This window comes from Strix aluco, chromosome 33, assembly GCF_031877795.1.
Source record: "Strix aluco isolate bStrAlu1 chromosome 33, bStrAlu1.hap1, whole genome shotgun sequence".
NCBI classification, from domain to species: domain Eukaryota; kingdom Metazoa; phylum Chordata; class Aves; order Strigiformes; family Strigidae; genus Strix; species Strix aluco.
The window spans coordinates 100654-116505 of NC_133963.1; positions in this window are offsets into that span (position 1 = coordinate 100654).

Here is a 15852-nt window from a genome sequence, read left to right on the forward strand (position 1 = left end):
TGAGGAAGTCATATTAGTTTAATTCCATCGGGGAAGTCTTAAATATTTATTTGCTGAGGGACATATCTTAGGGCAGCAAGAAAGAGACAGACGGATAGGTGTGCTCCCCCAGCTTCCTCCTTTTACAGCTGTCAGGGCACATGCTGAAGCAGCACAGAGGCAAAGCTCAGGCCTCATGCTGGAGGGCTAAATGGGAACTGTACAAAGCTGAGTTCTCATCCAGCAGCTTAACCACTGGCGCTGTAGGCAGATTGCTTCAGAAAATGCTCCCATTTCTGTTCTGTCTGTAAAATGAGGATAAAAATCTTGGCTTTCTTAAAGGACGGACTTAGTGATCTACTCACACAAAGAGGTGTATGTCTGTAAGGAATCAGAGATTAGTTTGGCTCTATATACAGTGAGTTGAAGCAAGGTCATTGGTGAGCATGTTGCCGCTCTGCATCTCAGTGTTCACTGCTTTGATGTTAATGCCTCACCAGCTGGCCTGTCCAGTGCTTCTAGACCAGTGCCTTTCAGTTGCTTGCAGGACCACTTGGACAGTGCCTAAGAAATCCTTAGCAATAGTGGGGATCAAAGGTTTTTGATGAAGCAAAACACAAATGAGAACGCTTTTCTCTGCCTCTTTTTGTGAATGTTCTTGTAAGCCTAGATAAAGAACACCTTTCTTTGTTACTCATTTATTGGCCTATATGAGGGCATAACAATCCTCTTTTATAGAATTGTTTGGGATTTTTTTTTTACTCCCATGCAAGGCTTGTGGTAACGCTGGTGGTCATGAGTTTAAACCACCTTGATGACCTGTGGGGGGAACCGTTACGCCTAGGCAAAATGTGATTACTCGTTAGTCTGAAATGCTCAGATACTGTTCAAATAATTGATAAAAGCATGGGAACCGTTGTTCAAATAGTTGTCTGAGGAAGATGGAGATGGTTTCTAGGTGCTTCCATTTTTTGATGTTGAATTCTGTGCACTCCTGGATAAATCAGCATCCAGTGTCACACAAACTTTAGCTTTTGAATGCCAGCCATTGTGGAGGACCAAACTCTGTTATGTGCCCAGCCAGGCACAGTGATGGGTATATGGTGGCCATGGCATGTTGTCTCTCTGTCTATACAAATGCACCCTCTTGCTGCCCCCCAAAATAACTTCCTACTTCATTTGGTCTGTTGGTTAACCAGCCAGAATTCCCAGTAGCTGGATAAAGGCCATCTGGACACAGATTGCCTCTCCGTCTTCCAGATCATAACCTGTGAAGTGTCCAGTACAGTGACCAAAGCACTGATGTGGAAGCTCTCCCAGAGTTGCCTGTGTCCTTATCAGTATGCTATATATCCTGTTATTCTGCAGATGCCTGGGGGAGCAACTCTGCACTGAATGTAAATATTTTTAGTTTTAGTAACTTCAGACAGTCTAGGACAGTTGGTGCTGGCCAGAGATTTGCACTCACTTCTTTATGTACGCTTGAACTACACTAAAGCCGAGGTCTTACAGGTCATCCAAATACCACTGTTATCAATGGGAAGCAGTCCTTCACTTTGTCTGTATTCAAACAATGCCGTTAAGTGGAGGAATGGAGTTCAGTGTTGGAGAAGCAGAACTTTGTGAAGGGTCTGGATGTAACTGTTGCACGTGAGAGATGAAACAAGGAATGTTAGTGTAATATCAGGGCACCTGTAGCGCCTTAAGTAACAGGAAACTCAGGCTCGTTCTTATAGCAGGTTTGCATTAAACAGATAGGTGTATTGTCAGAAGTCTTTAGCATTGTTTTACTTCACTGGTAATACAATTTAAGAATTTGAGAGGGTAATTGCCGACGCGGAAGTCTCGGACACAACTTAGATGACCAATGTGATCAAGTTGATGCCACTTTATTAAAGGTTACACAGCAATTTATACTCTATCTCAAACTTCACACGCCGCTATCTTATTGCTAATAGGCTAAAGCTACTTGTTCACGCGCCCTTTTGCCCCCTATGATTGGTCCCGGTGTGGCGTCCACGCGATGCTCTCCCCCCAGGTAGACCCCCTGTTTTCGACATTCCAACATCTTTATCTCTTGGGAAGGAATGTAGTTTCTCAGGCCGTCTCGGCCTTGTTTTTGTCCTTGAACACAGCTGCAGCTTGTTGTTACAGTGAGGCCCCTCGGTTTGGATCGCTCATAATATGTCCGTTATTTTCCAGCCATTCCACAAATCCCCCTTTTTGTTTTTGAGCGATCCAGACTTCTCTTTTCTTAAACATTTGTTCACCCAGACTATTCAACATCCATCACAAACACTGAAACAGACAGGGAAGAAGCAACATCAAGATTAGTAAACCTACTAGCACTATCAATACTCTTTTGACCAAGGTCTGCAACCAGCCCCTCATCCCGAGTCTAGTCGTCCAAGATAACAAGGACCACTGACAGGTCGTACAGGAATACCAGGCCATGCTCTATCCCCACAAATCAGAAAACACTCCAGGTGGAAGTTTAAAGCCTCCGGTGGTTTCTACGGAGAATCCTCCTGTTTTCAAATTATTCCAAGAAGAATGCCCTGTCACATTTTGACAACCTACAAATAAATCTCGGTGACCATTCTGAGCTAACCAAATATGTCATGGGTCACCAAACCAAACCACTCCTGTGCCATTCACTGGCTGCAGCTGAGGAACCACATTATGGCAATTTGGCATCTCCGTAACATCAACATACTTAACAGGTGTAACACTGGCCAACAAATCCAATTCTTGCAAGGGTAAAGAAGTTAACTGGTTTAGATTCTCAATGACTGTCTTTTGCGAAGCTGCATTACGCATGGAGGGCCAATTTAAAATGAAACAACTATCATCATCTGGTCTGCCAATCAGGTCCACTCTCTGTTGTTTCCAATATCCTTCAAAATCAGTTTCATTTTCCTGCAACGGAATGCCAATTAAACAGGTCCTAAAAGGATCATCTGCTTGTTGTAGACTCAAACAGAAATCCTTTATCCCAGATGCGTTTGCCCGGGTTACCCAAATGGTTGCTCTGGGTTCGATGTCAAGAATCCCTTCATGGCTTAATGTGAGCCAAACCAGAACAAATGTGGCCCACATTTGACGTGTAGTCATCATTTCACTTTCCTTTCTCAGGTGTCCTGGTACACCTGCCAGCTTTGAGAGCCATTCTTTCCCAACACCACAACTCTTATCTACTATCTTATTGTTCTAATTAACACACTGCAAAGCCAAACGTCTACAAAGCTTCAAACTCAATTTCTGCTAGAATCCTTTATCTAAGGTTTTCAATTAAGCCTATAACTTTAACAAACTACCGCTGTTTTCTAAAAAATTAAGCCTGCCTTTCTGTAACTAAAAGTGGATTGCTGATATGTTGGCTCGTTGGCAAATTCAGACAACCAGCTTGCTTCAGTATAAACTTCTGAACTGTGATAAGCGGCTGTATTCGAACAGCCGTGCAAAACGACTGCAAGCCCAGGAAAAGACAAAAGGCTTCTCTGTTTGCTGGATGTAGTGCTGTTAGCAACGAGGTCAGAACCAGGTGCAGTCGATGTTCATGTCTCTGAAGTGCCTCAAAACACAGGGTCCTCCGTCCAGTTTGCAGAGGCCTACGTAGATGAATTATTACCTGTAAAAACACAAGCAGGAACCCCTGCCTAGGACCTGTGAGTGAGCCTAGTGCTCTGCGTCGTTCTTCCTGACTTCCCCTTTCCAGGGCTGCACCCATCGACTCGGTACCCATCTGACGCCAGTATCTGTAACAACACAAGCATATCCCCGACCGGTCATTCTTAGTTCTGCAGGTCCTCTCCATTCTCCTGTAACGACATCCCTGTATTGAACAAAAACATTACTGTCACATTGGTTTGTACCAGATTTCAAACCCAAACTATGTATTATTACTGGTGGTTCATTTCTATCACCTGTGAACCGCAAAAAATTTAACACATACACCGCTTTTGCAAGTCGCTCTGCAGCAGCCAAGACTTCTCCCCCTTTTTGTTTTTGCAAAAGCGCTTTCAAGGTTTGATGCGCTCTCTCCACGATGGCTTGTCCCGTGGGGGAATGCGGTATTCCTGTGATGTGACGTATACCCCAGAGTTGGCAAAAATGAGTAAATTTCCGGGAAGTGTAGGCCGGACCATTGTCAGTTTTGATCTCTGCAGGCACGCCCAGTGCCATAATTGCAGCATGCATATGTTTGATGACATGCCGTGCTGTTTCACCTGTTTGCGCTGTTGCCCAAAGGGCTAGAGAAAAGGTATCAATAGAAACATGCACATATTTAAGTCTGCCAAATTCTGGGATATGGGTCACATCCATTTGCCAGAGTTGTAAAGGTTGGAGTCCTCGGGGGTTTACTCCCAAACCGAGGCCTACTCCCACCTTCTGGCAATCGGGACAGGATTGCACAATTCCTCTAGCATCCGCCACAGGAATGTGAAATTGTCTGGCTAACATTTTTGCTGATTGGTGAAAAAACTGGTGTGACAGCCTGGCCTGTTCAAAGGTGTTAACGGCAGGGCCCGTCCAGGCTGGAGCGACAAGTTGATCGGCTCGAGCATTTCCCAACGCAAGGCCTCCACATTGTTGATGACTGCGGATGTGCATAATAAAATATTCATCCTGACGTTGGTTCAAAAGTGTCAGCAATTGTAACAACAAAGTATGTAATACAGGATTTCGCACAGGTTTCACCATGCTGTTTTCCAGACGTTGTATTGTACCTACCACATACAATGAGTCTGATACTATATTAAGAGGTTCTTGAGACCAGCGTTGAAATGTCCAGATAACAGCTCGAAGTTCTAAAGTCTGTAAAGAGTCACCAGGCACTCCAGGGAGTAATTGATGTTTCCAGGTGTCCCCTTCCTTCCAAGTGACTGCAGCCCTTCGAGATTTTCGTCCAGCATCAGTGAAGACAGTTATCCCTTCTACTGGAACCTCTGATCGCAAGGGTAAATGTACAAACCGCTGATGGCATAATAATGACAAAAGCTTATCCGATGGATAACTATTGGTGATAGTACCTAAGAAATCAGCAATTGCTATTTGAAAGACAGTTGAAGCAGATAATAACCAATCTAAATAAAACTGAGATACAGGTATGTAGATGACTTCTGGTTCGATGCCTGAAATATCTGAAATTCGCTGCCTCCCTTTTATGACAAGCTGTGAAAATAATTCAGGACGTGTAACTACTGTGTTTCTGGGCTGAAAAGGGAGAAAAATCCATTCCAAAATTCGTAAATTTGGTTTTGTTTCACTCAACTGAATAATAAGCCCCAATGGGTGTTCACGTTTACCCCCAGAGTTAACTATCATAAAAGAAAGAGCTTTATCATCCAGTCGCCTGTGAGTATAAGTTGTCATGATTTTGTTGCTAATTACTTGTAAAGCTTGCTGTTGATCCTCATCCAGTTGACGGCGCTCCTGAGCTTGTACAGACGTGCCCAGGAGTGGCATCAAAGGTTTCAGATCATCGTTCGTAATTCCACAGATATTACGAACCCACTGGATATCCCCAATTAATCTCTGCGCATCAGACAATGTTTCTATTTTTGTGTTGATTTTAACCTTTTGAGGGCGAATCACTGCGTTTGTAATAATCCAGCCCAGATACAGCCATGGTCCCTGCTTCTGAATTTTCTCTGGTGCTATCTCTAATCCCCTCTCCCTGAGACTGCATGTTAGCTGGCCCAATATTGTCTCGCAGTCTAGTTGTTTTCCTGCTACTAAGATATCATCCATGTAATGATAAATGAGTAAATGAGGATACTGTTTTCGGATGGGTTCCAGAGCCCACGCGACGAAAGACTGACAGATCGTGGGTGAATTTTTCATCCCTTGCGGTAGCACCACCCAGTGATACCTCTTTGCTGGTTCGGCCTTATTAATCGATGGCACTGTAAAGGCAAACCTTTCAGCATCCTCTGGATGTAAGGGGATTGTAAAGAAGCAATCTTTTAGATCGATAACTACCAGATCCCAGCCTTCAGGTAACATTACTGGGGAAGGCAAACCAGGTTGTAAGGTGCCCATGTCAGAGATAACCGCATTAATCGCTCTCAAATCATGTAACAGACGCCATTTCCCAGACTTTTTCTGGATTGTAAAAATTGGTGTGTTCCATGGGCTAGTTGAAGGCAGGATATGTCCGGCATCTAGCTGTTCCTGTACCAAATCCTTAATAATTTGCAGCCGGTCCAGTTTTAGCGGCCACTGGTCGATCCATATGGGATCATCAGTTTTCCAGGTTAATTTTAGGATTGGCTGCTCTACCATGGCCGCACCTAAAAAGGCGAAGTAATCAATCGAGCTCCCATTTGACTGAGCAGATCTCTGCCCACCAGTGCCACAGGTGAGTGCATCACATAGGGACGTGTGGTTACTAGCTTGCCATCCGGAAACATAAATGCTATTGTGTCTCTGCTGATGGATGTGACTTGAGTTCCTCCAACCCCTAGAATTCCTGTATTAGCAGGCAGTAAAGGCCACTGACTAGGCCATAGATAAAGTGGTACAATTGTGACATCTGCTCCAGTGTCAATGAGCATTCGTAATTTACTCGTCTGTCCATTAGGGTGTCTCATCTCCATCTGCTCCTCTGGCTTCCCCCGACTAATGTCCAGGGCTAACAAAACATCTGGTTGTCCGGTGGACCCAAAGCCTTTTTCACCTCTCTTCTTTTGTTCTGCATTAGGCACTTTTGATTCAAATGGAATTAGCTGAGCAATTTTCGATCCCTCCATGATAGTCAAAGGAGGAGTAAGTGTGTATACCATGATTTTAATTGTTCCCTCAAAGTCAGCATCAATAAGTCCTGGGATGACAAAAATACCTTTTTTAGATGCTGAGGAACGTCCAATTAATAAGGCACTTAAACCATGTCCCAGAGGTCCCACCAAATTAGAATCAACCAGATGTATTGTAGTGTCTGTAAGTGTAATAGCTACTGCTGTTGCCAAGTCCACTCCTGCGCTTCCTGAGGTGGCAGCGGAGCAGCGGTCCAAGCACCCTGGACTTGTGTCGTCGCGCGAGGGCGGGGCGCGCTCTGCCTCCCGTTTCCCCTCTTACGAGACACTGAGCGCGACATTCTGATTTAAAATGACCCATTTGTCCACAGTTAAAGCACTTCTTATCTCGCTTGCCTTTGATGTGTTTGCCTCTGACAATTGGTGTTACTGCAGCTCCTACCGCAGCAGCCATAAAGGCAGCTTTCTCCTGATCAAGCATTCGCTCTGCTGCCTCCAGCAGCTGACCTGCAGTAGATTGTCGTGGGAGAAGGCTTAAAGCTTTCTTAGTTTTGTCGTTAGCATTGTCATAAGCAAGCATATCAAGGAATTTAACTTTCATTTCATCACTTAAATCAGGATTGCTATTAATGGCGGCATGCAATCTGTCGATGAATTTTGGGTAGGGCTCCGTGGGCCCCTGTCTCACGCCTGTAAACGCTGGCGCCGCTTTTTCATCATGTACGGCTAGAATGATTTTGAGAGCCAATTCCTGGGTTAACCGTAACACTTCTGGTTGAAATCCCACTTGCCAATCTGGGCTAGCAAAAGGACCTGCCCCCATCAGCATCTGAGCTTGCACCCCATATAGAGGGTCTCCTTGCTGACGGGGTGTGGCTGCGGCAGCGTCGCAGGCCACTTGCCAGTGCTGGAAAAACTGCAATCGTTGTGAAGCTGTTAGTAAGGTTTGTACAATCATGCGCACATCATACGGAGTCAATAAATGTGCTGTAAAGATATGCTGAATTACCGAATTTGTATATGGTGATTTCAACCCATATTGTGTTACGGCTAATTTTGCTTCTTTAATCATTTTCCAATCTAAGGCTTCCCACTCATTGCCCTGTGGGGTCACTATTACCGGGAACGTCATTGGGCCAAGTTCGTTAAACTGCTCCTCTATTATAGCATCCCGAATAACTCCCCGCCAACGGTTTGCCGGATTATTATTACCACTCGCGCGTCCCAGTGCCCCCCCTCCCCTTTGAGCCAGTGCCCCCCCTCCCATTTGGGCCAGTGGTGGCGGAGACCCGATAGCCACCGTTTCCCTCTGACCAACGCCCCCCCCCGTGTCGCGGAAGAAGGGGTTAAAAGGAAGAGGCGGCGGTGCTGTGGGGGTGGGCTGAGCCGCTTGCTGCATTCGGATTTCAAGTTGCTCTTTCTCGTTAACTCTTGCAAGTGCTGATCTTGTAAACCGTAACGAGATTGTTCTTGCGGCGACTGAGGTGTCGGGGGCGAGGATGGGGGCAGGGGTGGGTAGGCGCCGTCCTCTAAAGAGGAAGCAGCTGCGGCGGCTGCGGCGGCGGCGGCGGCGGCGGCGGGGGGGTCGGGCGGGGGCCGGCGAGAGCGGGGCGGGGCCGGCCCGTGCGCTCCGGTGATTGATCTTTTGGGCTTGAGGGAGGGGAGTCGAGCTGGAGCAAATCGGCTGATTTTTGCTCGCGCCGTACGGGTGCCGCGCGTGCAGCGTCCCCGTCCCTCCTTTTTGGAGCCACCTTAGGGAACAGGGATCCCGCGAATGTCATAGCGGTAGCGGAATCCTTGGCACCAGCACTTTCTGCCTCTGCTGACAAGGCAGCGAAAGCGGAGGCGGTGGTCTGCCGTTCCGCTTTCATTTCTTTCAGAGTGTCTAGGACCACTCTCCACACGGTGGAAAGTTTCCTACTGTCTTTGGAACCTGAACTAATGTCATCCCACAGTGCCGCGCCAATCTTTTCCCAAGTAGTTAACTCGAAGGCTGCGGTCTCTGAAGCAATTAGTTCGTGCTGCCGAGCCCACAACAGCAACCTCCTCAGGTTCCCCTCATCATAAGAAACTCCTCTCTTAGAGAGTATGTGTTGGAGGAGCTTAACCACTGCCGCTTCTTCTTTACTCAGCGTGGACCCCATCTCCTCCCCAGCCGCTCACCTGATCAGGGCGAGATTCCCGACAATTGCGCGCGCGTCTTCCCAGGCGCCGGGGCAGCGCCTGCTACGGCTGGCTTCCGCCCCCTCCGGATCGTCTTCTCTTGCTCGGGCGAGCACCGACGGGAGGGTCCCGATTCCCCAGGGCTTGAGTCCCGCGTATTCGATGAGGCTCCCTCGGGTCCCTGTTCAGGCGCCAGTTGCCGACGTGGAAGTCTCGGACACAACTTAGATGACCAATGTGATCAAGTTGATGCCACTTTATTAAAGGTTACACAGCAATTTATACTCTATCTCAAACTTCACGCGCCGCTATCTTATTGCTAATAGGCTAAAGCTACTTGTTCACGCGCCCTTTTGCCCCCTATGATTGGTCCCGGTGTGGCGTCCACGCGATGCTCTCCCCCCAGGTAGACCCCCTGTTTTCGACATTCCAACATCTTTATCTCTTGGGAAGGAATGTAGTTTCTCAGGCCGTCTCGGCCTTGTTTTTGTCCTTGAACACAGCTGCAGCTTGTTGTTACAGTGAGGCCCCTCGGTTTGGATCGCTCATAATATGTCCGTTATTTTCCAGCCATTCCACAGGTAATCACCTTGAGATTGTATCTCGCTACTGCCCCCCCTTTTATTGTTTGAACAGCTGATTTCTGGGAATATACTGAAGTGGCCTTTAATATCTACTGCAAGATTTTACATGTTTTCAGTGCCAAAGTTTATATGTCCAAATGATGATCTGGTATCCTTGTTGTTATAGTGGCTTGGTATAACTGAAACATAGTCTCCCTGCACGGTCCTCAGTAGTTCAGTGACTGCAAATATATAAGCAGCTGAGGTAACTTCATTTTTAGCTCAGAAGGCCCTGAACAGCAATAAAGGGAGAACAGAGCCTAGTGAATTAGAGCCCATTATAAGCAGACAGTAACCAGTAGAGCAGAACAAGACCCTTGATACATTTTCCACCGAGAACAAACACCAGCACTAGGAGCACAGAGTGGCCATGAGGATTAATCCAGCCCCACCACGCAAGCAAATTGCCCAGCATTGCAAACATTTCTTATCAAACAATACGAGTAAAAACAGAAAAATTACACCTAACAGATTGCTCTAACACACCTTCTCCTTTTGTCCTTATTTCAGTCTTCTCCAGCCCCACGTTGGGCGCCAAAGTTGTAGTGGTTTAGCCCCTGCCGGGGTCTGAGACCACGCGGCCGCTGCCCCTCCCCCACAAAGGGAGTGAAATACAAAGCCCCAAGACTGAAATAAGGAAAGGTTTAATACAGCAATGCAATAGCAACACAACAAACAACAACAATAACAGTAACAGTAATAGCGATAGCAATGAACAGAGCAAAATAGCTACCAAATACAGCAGTGAGAGGAGCAGATGTACAAAACCACGCGTGCACCGCGCTCCCGCGCCAGGAAAATGTGACGCGCCACGAAAATGTGACATCCGCATGGTATCTGAATAACCCGGCTAGAGCTCCCCCCTCCACTGCTGGGGAAACTTAACCCTATCCTAGTTAAACCAGGACATAATCCACCCCTTTATTCTATACCATGTGCGTTACATCCAGCTGCCACTTAGCAATTAGCATTGACAAAGAAAAATTAACAAAAGCACAGTATAACTCACGGTGTGTTTTCACCCACAATCAAGTCCCCTTGTGGTACGCATCGGACCGCTCCATCCTTTTGCATCACCCACCAGGTGCACCCAGGTCCTTGAGCAAAAACAATCCCGAGGTTGGGTTTGCCTTTGCCCGGCGCAGGACTAACCCAGACCATTTTTTCCAGCAGGTCCCTCATGCGCATCACAGGGACTTTATCCCCGTCCACAACACGTGGAAGTCTTGACTGAGCCGGGCCAGCTTGATTGGCAGATCCTCTAGTGTTCACTAACCAAGTGGCCTTTCTTGAGTTTACAAATGTGCCATTAAAAATCTGACGCAAGTGAAGAAGCTGCAACACCTTGCGGACCTTAGGACCGACGCCATTGGCACCTCTTATCCTGATAAGAGCACTGTGCTGCTTGTTGATCTTGCCATAACCACGCTTGTAGATCAGTTCGTGCACAGACTTCAGATTGGGATAACCCCATGCAATATAGGGTTCAACAATCCGCAACATGTTGATGGAAGCTTTGTGGTAGAAACTGCCTTCAGAGTCTGCTACAGGCAGAGGCTGGCCGAGGGTTAGTCTGACAGGGAGCCACTGACGAGCAGTGGCCTTTCTAGCCATCAGCAGGCTTTGCAATGCCTGCAGGGGCACGGAGGGGTGAGGGTACAGCTGAGCGTTCTGAGCTTTTCTTTGGGCTGCCTGACCACCAAGTCAGCTGCCACATGCGCCAACCAGGACCAGAAAAAGGCAGGAGTTGAAGATAAATTACAAATTTGACATTGACCTTCACAGTCTGCACCAGACAGTTCTTGGTAAACATTTCAGGCAGTGTCTCCCCACCAGACTTCACAAAAACACAGCTTTGGAATGTCCCTCTGGTCCCCTTTGCAGGAACTTCCGCCACATCAGCTGTGTACAAGGGACCTGATCTGGATCCACTGGTGACTGCTCATCATTCAGATCACCGTAGATCATGTCAAACACAGCCATTTCCCTGAGATTTTGGATGCCTTTCTCCATGTCGGTCCACTTGCCTAACCAACATAGAGCATCATCCTTGTAGGGGTACATCTCCCTCACAGCAAGCAGGAGTTGCTTCCGAAGGCTGAGGGTTTGAGCCTGTTTCCCTATTGCCTTGTCAAAACCAGCCTGCTTGGCTAAAGGTCCCACCTGCTTGGCCTCTCTCCCCTCCAATTCCAAACCAGCAGCTCCACTATCCCAGCATCAGAGCATCCAGGTGCAAATTTGCTCGCCTGCAATGCGGCTGAAATCCTTCTGCATATCTCGCAACTCACTGAGGGATAGAGATCGGATGGTTACCTCCGGCTCTTCCTCCTGCTCTCGTGATGGGCCTGGTTCATTATCACCCTGTGCACTGAGAGAGGATTTTTTGGTATATTTGGTTTTCCATATCGGGGCAACTGATATTGGTACTGCTTGTCCCTCCGGCTCAGCTGCTGTGCTGGTGGAGGCGACCGGTACTGGCGCTGCCTGTCCCCCTGGCCCAGCTGCTGTACCAGCAGGTTCACTTTCAGACCCTGCAGCCCTTTCGCCCCCTTGAGGGCAGTGATCAGTGTTAAGGGCGATGCGGTAAGCATGGGCAAGCTCCCAGCACATCGCAGCGAGCTGCATCTCCCGGGGTTTGTCAGATTGGCAGCACAGCTTTTCCAAACACTCCTCCAGTTTATCAGGACTCTGCACTTGTTCGGGAGTAAAATCCCAGAACGTTGGGGGTGACCACTGACTCAGGCACTTGCCCATCTTCTCCCACATACCTAGCCATTTATAGCTATCTGCCCCCGGGGCAGGTTTCCGGGTGGTGCTATTGTTGGAGAAGTACCGCATGGCCCAAAACAAGATCTGGCAGACATTCAGAAAGCATTGTGCCGCAAAAACACTGGCCTGGGTGCTCCAGGGATAGCTGAAACTCTCAAAAACCGAGAGAATCTCCTCCCCTGGCTCACCCACAGAGGGGGTGAGACCCCAAACAAAAGACCAGGCAGCAAACAGGTAGCGGTTCACCCCCACAAGCAGCGAAACGAGCCCGTTATAAGCAGACAGTAACCAGTAGAGCAGAACAAGACCCTTGATACATTTTCCACCGAGAACAAACACCAGCACTAGGAGCACAGAGTGGCCATGAGGATTAATCCAGCCCCACCACGCAAGCAAATTGCCCAGCATTGCAAACATTTCTTATCAAACAATACGAGTAAAAACAGAAAAATTACACCTAACAGATTGCTCTAACACACCTTCTCCTTTTGTCCTTATTTCAGTCTTCTCCAGCCCCACGTTGGGCACCAAAGTTGTAATGGTTTAGCCCCTGCCGGGGTCTGAGACCACGCGGCCGCTACCCCTCCCCCGCAAAGGGAGTGAAATACAAAGCCCCAAGACTGAAATAAGGAAAGGTTTAATACAACAATGCAATAGCAACACAACAAACAACAACAATAACAGTAACAGTAATAGCGATAGCAATGAACAGAGCAAAATAGCTACCAAATACAGCAGTGAGAGGAGCAGATGTACAAAACCACGCGTGCACTGCGCTCCCGCTCCAGGAAAATGTGACGTGTCCGCATGGTATCTGAATAACCTGACTAGAGCTCCCCCCCCACTGCTGGGGAAACTTAACCCTATCCTGGCTAAACCAGGACAGGACCTCATGTGCCAGTGGCACTTGTGAAACAGGCTATGCCATTTGCAAACTAAACACTTTTCAGAAATTCAGAAGGTACCATGCAAGCAGATACTCATCAGGAATGCAGGACTTTCCACCAGCTGGTCAAGGAGGAAGTGGCCTTTTTAGTACTGGAAATAACTGAAAGTTCTGAGCATAAGGATACTGCGGTAGTTTGTAGGATGCTACCTCCCATGAACTGAGCTGGCCTGGGAAGAATGTTAAATGTGCCTGACAAGAAGCTCTGCTCAGTTATCCTGAACTTCAGGGTGAGACGAGCCTCCTAGCAACTGCTACTGTCATTTATTGGTGGGCCCTACTAAAGAAAACGATGCCGCTGTGCCAAGTTGGAGAAGTCAAAGGCAGAGAAGCATCTTAGCTACAATGGTGGTGCCTGGAGTAGAATTTGCATGATCTTGCATATCTGTGCAGACCATGCTTAACATCTGAATGAATGACTCGGCTCTTCATACTGTGTATGATAACATTTTTGACACAAAATTTGGCAGTGTTGAGGCCACAGACCAATGCTATTTGTCTTCATGGCCAGGATGCCTTTCAGTTGGGCTCCTTCGAATTAAAGAGCTACTTAAAAGGTTTGCTCTCTCTGGCTATTGCTCAGCACAGATGCAGTTACACCTGTGTCCCTTGCCTTCAGGCAACAATGCTAAGCATGTAACTCACTGCAGGCCACCACTTTTCTCTCCTCAGTTGGCCTGGGCTTTAACTGTAGAATGTTGTGTAGAAGGAGTAATCTCAGAAGATCCCATAAAGCAGACATTGTCTGCAAGGTGGGGATTGAAGACTATGGCTTAACACTGACAACTGCTGAGAGTGCCACAGAACTAAAACCAGAAAGGACTGCAGCAAATGCTGATTCTGGAGGTTAAAAGGAAGGAGCAGAGGAAGGCTCTGTGTGGAACCTCTGCCTGTTCCAATGGAGATAAGTAATGTGATGTCAGTGCTCACACCGATGTATATCTTGTGAGAGAAAACAGACCCATGCCCTGAGAAGATCTGTGACAGGAGGTGAAAGCCTCATTTTCAACTCTTCATCATCCTGCTCTGCTCACAATGAAAACAAAGACAGCAGTTGCTGAGTCTGAGCTTTTATTTTGTTTCCAGCCCTGTGCCTTGCAGGGGAGAACTGAAAGGAAATTCCATCCCATCCCACTGAACTTCCCAGTTCCTGAAAACAGTAACAGAGAGATGGGTAGGAGGTGGAGGCTAACAAGAGGGGAAGGATGTCAGATTTCAAAAGCCTTAAAACTCCCAAAACCTTGAAAGAGATAGCTGGATACTCTTCTCACACCAACATGAAACAGAAGTATCTTCCAGATGTTTTACACCAAGTGAATGTCTAGATCAAATCCAAAGTGTGAAAAAATTCCCTTGGTGATTTACAGAGATGTAGTGAGACCCTCATCCAATGTAGCTCATCCTTCTTCCACTGAATTCAGTGGAGCTTTACCACTGCATGCATATTTAAGTGACCCATTAAATCTCCAAAGAAAGCACCCCCAATGTACGTGGCCATTATATTCTTGTCACCATTTGCCATTGAAATATGTATTTCAGCATACTCCTTAAATGCATTCTGGCAAAATACTATAGTTACACATGTATTTGTAACACCACAGTGCTATTAAAATATGAAAAGCAGTTTACGATGCAGTGGAAGTAATTTGTGAACACCCAAGACTAAAAGAAAACAACTTTTTCGTTCACAAATCTGAAGCTCAAATGTACACATTAAAGGGAACCTCTGGATCATGCAGAACTTGCCAGCCAATATTGACTTGTATTTATTTTAGGTCCCTTTTATGCCAGTGATTGAGTAGCCACCTGTTCTATCATCTTTTGTGTATTCTAGCAGATAATCCAAGATGATATGAATCCAAATGCTTGGATATAAATTTGTTTACTGTGTTTACAGGAGTGGGTTCAATTGTTTGGATGAAGTTTAATTTGGATGATCTTGTGGCCTGTTTGATGTGCCAAATTTTCACTCTCAAACCACAGGGAAAACAATTTAGAGCTTAGTACTGCAAATTAAACTATTTTAGTCTAGTATCGTTGTACTAGAGCACTGCGTTGATGTCAGAGATTTGAACCACTGGGGAAAAAAAGAACTATGGCAACAGATCAGGTCAGCGGGCATTTGGGAGGTGCTCTGAGAAATGACCCTGGCCCTCGATACTGCCGGGAGGTGGTCCTGATGATGGTGCTGCCGGGTCGAGCCAGTGACACTTCTAGCCTTAGTAAATACTTCTGTAGGTATGAGATACAAGGAGTAAATAGTACTGACCTGGAAATAGTAGCAAATCAAGATGTGCTCTTTTGCCCCTGAAAAGATTTATTGGTTGAGTTCCTTTTTACTGTGCAGTCAAGGCAGCTTTTATCCCAGCAAAAGGCTGGATTCTGTTGCCTTCAACATTTCTAGCAAAATACTTGGGATAAGAGCTAAGACTATCTTTTGCAGATTGCAGGTTGGATACTGGAGATTCTGAGCATCTTCAGTGAACCATTATTTTCTAATATTGCTAGATTATTTTTTTGAGGTAATTTAATTGAAAAAAGTTAAGCCAGGGAGTTCCAAGGATAGTTCAGAAGGAAGGACACAAATCTCCTTTTAATTCTAGTTTTCAGGCAA